At 45.9% G+C, this 7326-nt stretch overlaps 1 pseudogene; it reads left to right on the plus strand.

Moving 5' to 3' along the window:
- Positions 1-4891: 4891 nt before the first annotated feature.
- Positions 4892-6006, plus strand: LOC125534134 (annotated as a pseudogene).
- Positions 6007-7326: the final 1320 nt, after the last annotated feature.

Genomic DNA, 7326 nt, shown 5'->3' on the forward strand with positions numbered 1-7326 from the left:
CTAGACATGTCTCACTACAGATAAAGCAAACTCAGTAGCATGTAACAAAAGGAAGTTTTTTTTTTTTGAGAGGAAAAGGAAGTTCGAAATAAGCAACTAGCCATGTCTCTCAATGAACAACAAACAACTTTGAAGCTCTGAAATAGGATAATACTGAAGCTTTGAATTCCATCTTGTACTACACCAAAATAAAAAGCAGCCGGTTGCCTCGAATCAAATAAAATAAGCTGCACATAAACATGAGCATAACAGTTAGAATGGACATTTGAATAATGAAATAGTAGTCATTTTGTGTGTATGGCAATTACCTTTATGGTTCTTGGTTCTTGTTAGGGCACATATGACTATCTTGGAAGCCAACCTGCTTACACGCCTTGCACATGCGAGGCTTTTTGGGTCCTGCTTAGTGCTTACACGCCTTACATACCTTTCTTATTTTGCTTCCCACCTCCATCCTTATTTTGCTTCCCTTCTCCACCCTTGTCTAAGTGCCCCTTAATTCTTTTGCATCTTCCCTTTGTGTGGACATCAGTTGGTGGATGGATTTCAACTTCACTAGGCATAGTACAACCAATGTATGCCTCGAATTCATCTTGTCTACTAGAGTTATTGGCAGCAACCCTTTCAGATAAATTGTTACGGCTTTCCTCTGTATACTGGTTGATCTATGGCTTTCTCTTGCCTTGTGTTTTTTTTAAAGAATTGCTATGCTTGACAATAACAATGAAACTAATAGGCATGGAGCAGCCAAAGCATTCTTTTGACCGGCTGCACACTGCTCATGGTAGACAAAGCATGTGCGTCTTCTGTAGCATGCTCACATTTTAACAAAAATTAGTTAGTTAATTAGTGACAACCAATTTGCTACTCATCATTCATATGCTGGTAGTAAACTATGGTCCCTACAATTCTAGGTTAATGCTCCATCTGCTGGCTTACCTGTACATCACTACGAAAAGGCAAAGGCATGTCCCGCGACAGAATTGCGGAGGGCAGCGGAGACGAAGACGAGTTGTCTGAAGGGCCAGTCACGGCTGCCGGAGGGTGAGCCACGATCAACCCAGGCGGGAGGGGCGTCATGGCAAGAGACACAGCCAGCGGAGGGAGTGTCGCGCTTGGCGAAGGGAGGAGAGTCGCGACGGGCGGAGGGCCGGTCGCGGCCGGCTGAGGGCAGGCGCTAGGCGCCGGGCAAGGGTTTATCACGGCGGCGCTCAAGACGATGGAAACGATCTGATCTCAGCAGCACGAGGAGTCAAGTTCCTATTCAACTGGTGGTGAATACAGAGAGGGGGTTATTTGCTAAATTGTGTTTAAGTGGATTACTAGCATTCCCACGTTTGATCCAGGACGTCCACCATGGATCCAACAGTGCATGATAGGAATTTTCAGATTTTCATTGAACAGTCATTTTCACCGAATACTTCGCCTACTTGGGCATGCCTGTGAGCTATACAAACCTGAAAAACTCTGATTGGGAGTTCATTGTGAGCAAGTACCTAAGAAGATTCGAGGCCCGGATAGGTAATGCGGCCTCGATGGGTGGGAGACATACCCTGTTAGATTCTGTGGTTACACAAATCTCTCTGTATCATATGTCGACGTGGCTTATGAATAAAACTTTTATTGAGAGATAGGATAAACACAGAAGGAGATTCTTCTGGCAAGGATGTAATAAAAAAAAGAGATACTACCTTGTGAGGTGGAGTAGAATTTGTAGATCCAAGGATAAAGGAGGTTTGGGTATTAAGGACCTGCGGAAACAAAACATTAGCCTGATGGTCAAATGGTGGTGGAAACTTGAAACACAAAAAGGGCTCTGGTAGGATATTGTCCGGGCTAGATACCTTCGCAACAAAACTGTTGCGGATGTTACTGCCAGATTCTCTGACTCACCTTGCTGGAAATCACTGCTCAAAGTAAAAAATGTATATATGTTGGGCAGAAAAATAGAAACAAAAATAAGGGACATCACTAGGCTGTGGAAAGACTCGATTAATGGGTCTCTTGCTCTTCAGGAACAGTTCCCTCAGTTGTTTGATATCTGCAATTTTCCGAATTGTACTGTGAACAAGTTGGCTGGCAACAATGCCAGCTTTTTCTTTAGACGCAGGCTTACCCCTGATCTGCTTAAGCAGTGGAAAGCGTTGCGATCTACCATCAATAACATCCCTCTTGCTAAAAGTGGAGATGGTGGCAAAGTCTCCTGGGGACTTAACCAGAACGACAAGTTTTCTACCAAATCTGTGTACAAACTGTTGGAAAAACCCCTCCCTGGGTGTAACTATAAGTGGATATGGAAAGCAAAAATTCCTCTCAAGATCAAAATCTTTTTATGGCAGTTATCTCAAGACGCAGTACTCACAAGACAAGTGATGAGGGAAAAAAGTGGCCAGGGAATCCTCGTTGCTCTTTCTGCAGGGAGGTAGAAACCTCTAACCACTTTTTTTCACTTGCCCCGTTGCTAGGGTGGTTTGCAGGGCCGGCCCTGGGGGTATGGCGGCGGGGCGACGGCCCAGGGCCCAGGTGAGGAGGGGGGCCCATGACAAAGTATATATCTATATTATAGCCCAGCAAAAAATAGGTAAAAAAATACAAAAGAACTCGAGAAAATAAATAAGATGGGCTAGGCCCATCAGATAGCTAGCAAGCCATCGCTGATCGATTAACGAACGCGAAGTCACGAAGTGACACCGTGACTCACGCCAGTTGGCAGACAGACGACTGCTCGTTTTCCTTTTCCTTCGTAGGTTAGGTTCGTCAGGCGCCGTGACGCCCGTCGGCCTCCTCGCTCCGTCGCTCGGCGCTTTGCCGTGTCATCCTCGCCTCGCCTGCCGCTGGCCCGCTGCCCGCTGGAGCTGCACGCGCGGCATGCCGCACGACAGTCCAGCAACCCAGCGGCCCGGCCATCCGGCATCCGGCAAGGTGGCACCGCGGCAATACGTATACAAGTATACATCCGACTGGCGACTACAAGTCTTGAAGTCAGCAACGCGGCCATTCCCAATCCCTAAAGTACGTTTGAATGTTTCCATCCATGTTTCTCAGTTCCTGTCCATCCCCCAAACCCTAATTTGACAATTTCAATACTTTATTTATTCTTTATTTAGTATTTAATTACGTATTCAACTATACATCCATGATCCATCCTCCAATTTCAGTATGCATGAAGTTTTAAATTTTCTAATTCAATCAATCATTTTTTTGTCATTCTATGTACATGTCTAGGGTTCCAATCATCCGATGTATAAATTCCTAATTCTTTGTATCCTCTTTTGATCTTTTCTTCATGATTTTAGGACATTAGCCTGCCATGTTACCTAAGAAGAAGCAATTGTCAGGTGCTGAAACAAGAAGAAAAAAGAAAGAAAGTGATCCGAAAATTCTACCATTGAAGGATTCTTTGAATAAGTTCTTTACATCTTCAAGCAATGTTGATGTCATTGAAGAACAGGGGCAAGAAACTACTCCCGAAGAAACCTTTTTTGAAGCACTAAAGTATTATTGTTGTCGATGGAGTCAGTCTAATTTGGTTCTTATTTGAGGTAATTAATCATGTCATGTTAGTTTCATTTTGTGATTTTTTAGTATTATTGTTGTTGATGGAATCAGTTCGAATTTGGTTATTATTGTTCTTGATGAAGTCATTTGAATTATTATAGTCAAATTTTAAATTAAAGATGTGTGACTAAAAGTTACTTTTAATAAATCATATATATAACACACACATACATATATATGGTCTTAGGACTTAGACATAGGGGCCCATGTTGTCGAGTTCGCCTAGGGCCTCCCAAAACATAGGGCCGGCCCTGGTGGTTTGGAGATCTATTGAGGTGGTGCTGGGCACTGATATGTGCCCTAACAACTATTGGCAATATTTTGTCTGGTGCAGTAAATTTCTTCGTGGCAAAGAAACCTTTTATATTGTGGGCTTAGCTGCTACTTGTTGGGCCATCTGGTTGGCGCGTAATCGAGCCACCTTTGAGAAAAAACAGATTAAGACTCCTTTTGAGATTGTTTTCTCTCTCTGTTCGTTTCTTTTGTACTAGACAGGTTTGCAGAAAGGAGAGGCGGCTGGAGAGCTTTGCGCAGGTGCAGAGATGATCAGGAATGACACGCTGCAGCTGATGAACCTATGTGACCTTGTCAAGCAAACGATCCAGACATGAAGACCAAGATGCGGCCTCGGCGTGGTGGAAAACTGGAGCTGGAGGCGATCCTCTCTGTCCTATCTCATCGTCTGATGCTTTTGTCTAGTCTTGCCAGTTCGGGCGATCCGATGTGTGGTTTGCTCTGTTTGGTCGTTCTTTGGTTGGCTGTAATAGACTTGATGTTAGTGTTACCAGGTTTTCGCCCCATGACATCCGTTTCGATGGCGGGCGGATGTGGTGGGTTTCCTGATAATGCTTGAACTCACTCAACCCTCTTTCCCTTCTCCTGTTATCTTGAACTGGTTTGTATTTCCGTTTTTAGTAATGGAAAAGGGGTAAAGCCTGGTTTAAAAAAAAATCTCGCGCACTTCAACTGGTCTGGAGGAGAACAGCGATGCGCGCGCCGGGCAGCATCTTATAACACAGCAGGTTTATTTACTCCGTTGGGTCTTCAGTCCATCGAATTGCCTGAACCGACTCAGATCGGATGACTATATGTACCCGGCCAGGTCTCATCTCTACTCTGAAGACCCCTCGTTGGGCTCCGGTCTTTGCATCAGGTTTTCTTGCATCAACAAACAACTGAGCCATACCGGACTCTGCATCATAACCGGAGAGAGAGACAGAAGTCGTTAAGGAAACCAGAAGGTAAGGTCCATCGTCGATAAAGGGATCAGCTGGGACAGGCGCACGTACGTACCCCCATCAACCATCGTCGCTTCTCTCTAGCTATCTTTGCCATGGCCACGGCCAACAACTCCCCGGCCGTCGTTAATAACCATGGCCACATCCTACCCGCGACGTCGTCCAGATCCTCCACGGAGAGCTTCACCGCCGCCCACGATTTCGAGGTGGCCAGTTACCCGCTGCTCGACGGCTTGGGCGTCGGCAAGTACATCAGCTCCTGCGTCTTCAGCGTCGGTGGCTACGACTGGACTATCCAATTCTCCCCAGATGGTTCATCGGTCAACTGTGCCGGTAACACTTCAGCCTTTTTGTATTGTGTCAACCAACAGGAAGGTGTGAGGGCTAAGTTCACCTTGAACATGCTGAAAAAAGAGCGCAAAGTGCTAACAAGACACGGTTCGTTGAACCACACCTTCTCTCCGCCAACTTATGATTTTGGTTATCGTAAATTCGTCGAGAAATCAAGGCTGCTGAAATCATCGTCGTCCAAGGCAAACAATGGCTACTTCATTATACGGTGTGTTCTTACCGTGATAAGAGAACCACGGACCGAGGTCAAGAGGAACATTCTTGTGGTTCCGCAGCCAAACCTGCAAGACCATCTCCATCAGATGTGGAAGGAAGGACAAGGAGCAGATGTGACATTCAGTGTATCTGGCCAGTTGTTCAGCGCCCACAGATACTTGTTAGCTGCACGGTCTCCGGTCTTCAAGGCGGAGCTCTTGGGCCTATGAAGGAGAGCGCGGCAGAGAGCATCAAGATCTACGACGTCGAGCCACCAATCTTCGAGGCGCTTCTTCACTTCATATACACGGATTCCCTCCAAGATGATGGAGACAACAAAGATGAAACTGAAAAAATGCAGCACTTGCTAGTTGCGGCGGATCGATATGGATTGGAGAGGCTAAGAATTATGTGCGAAGACAGGCTGTGTGATAGCATTGAGGTGGAAACAGTTGCGACCATGCTGGTTCTGGCGGAGCAGCACCATTGCGGCGATCTCAAAAAAGCCTGCATTGAGTTCATGACCTCACAAAACAGGCTAGGAAATATCGTGGCAACGGATGGATTCAAGCATCTGATGGCAAGCTGCCCTTTGCTCACGAAGGATATTTTAGACAAGGTGTCCTGTGTCTTGAGTGGAAAGTCTTGTTTGTCTAGAAATTAAATGATCATGTCACCAGTATGTAGTACTCCATCCATTCCATAATGTAGTGCTTCCTCTATCTACGTGCTTTAACTTTGACCGTAAATTTAACTACCAAGACCGATTGCGGCGTGAGCAAAAATTACATCAATGAATTCGTATTCGAAAGAAGTTTTCAATTATATAATTTTTTCTCCCGCCACAGTTGGTCTTGTTGGTTAAATTTAGGGTCAAAGTTGGACCTCGGGAAGCGCGGGCGCACTATATTTTGGAATGGAGGGAGTACTAAGTAGATGATTATACCGATTTTCAGATTTCAATCATTGTGTTCGCTTATCTACATTTCAACTTTAGCTAGAATCATGTTATTGTTCTCCCTTTCTTGGTATATAAGTATAATCACTTCAATATATGACACGTTTGCACGAGCGGAAGGCACCTACCGCTAGGGTTTTCAGTGCCTCCCGCCGGCGCCGGCGCCGGTCTGCCTCGACTTCGCTAGCCTTAGGGCCATGGAGGCGCAGTGGATCTCGGGCCTTGCCGGCGGGAGGGTTCCGTTTTTGGATTTTTTTTAAGTTTTGATAGGGTTTGTCCTACTCAGATGGATGAGATGGTGGCGGCTCTCTGAAGATGAAATAAGGTTCTCCTCGCCTAGCCCCCGTCCCGGCGGTGTTTGTGGCATCATCGGAGGACGTGTGGAGGTCTGTCTCCGGCAGATCTCATGGGATTCGGTCGACGTTTTGCTTTCGATGGATCCACATGGATCTAGTCTTCGTTCGTCTATATTCATGTGTCTACAGGTTGGATCCTTTCAATCTACACTTCTTTTCATCAGCGGCGATTCCTGTTCTGGTGCGCTGATCCTGTAGGGCCTACTTCCCAACTGCCTACTACAACAAGCTTTGCCCGACTCCGTGATGGAGGGGTGATGACGGCGGTGCGCCTTCGGCTTGCTTCAGTGCTTGTAGTCGTTGCTAGGTGGTCTATGGACCTGGATGTAATTTTTATTTCTGATGTTCTTTGTACTACCTTTACAGTTGATGAATAGATCAGGTGTTTTTCTCGCAAAAAAATATATAGTACGACAATACACACCAATATGCTCATGAAGGATATTGGAAAAGTGGTGGCTACACCCAAATTCATTGCTCCCATGATGAACGGTAAAATCAAATTTGAACAGCATCCCTGGGACACAGTTTAAATGCAGAAGGGGTGTTAGACATGGGGGGGGGGGGGGGGGGGGGGGGGGGGGGGGGGGGGGGCACTATCACCCCTTCTGTTTATTATGAATGATGCATGATGCAAATAACAGAGGAGTCATTACACCTCCATTCAGTT

This window comes from Triticum urartu, chromosome 2 (genome assembly GCF_003073215.2).
Source record: "Triticum urartu cultivar G1812 chromosome 2, Tu2.1, whole genome shotgun sequence".
In the NCBI taxonomy this organism is placed as follows: Eukaryota; Viridiplantae; Streptophyta; class Magnoliopsida; order Poales; family Poaceae; genus Triticum; species Triticum urartu.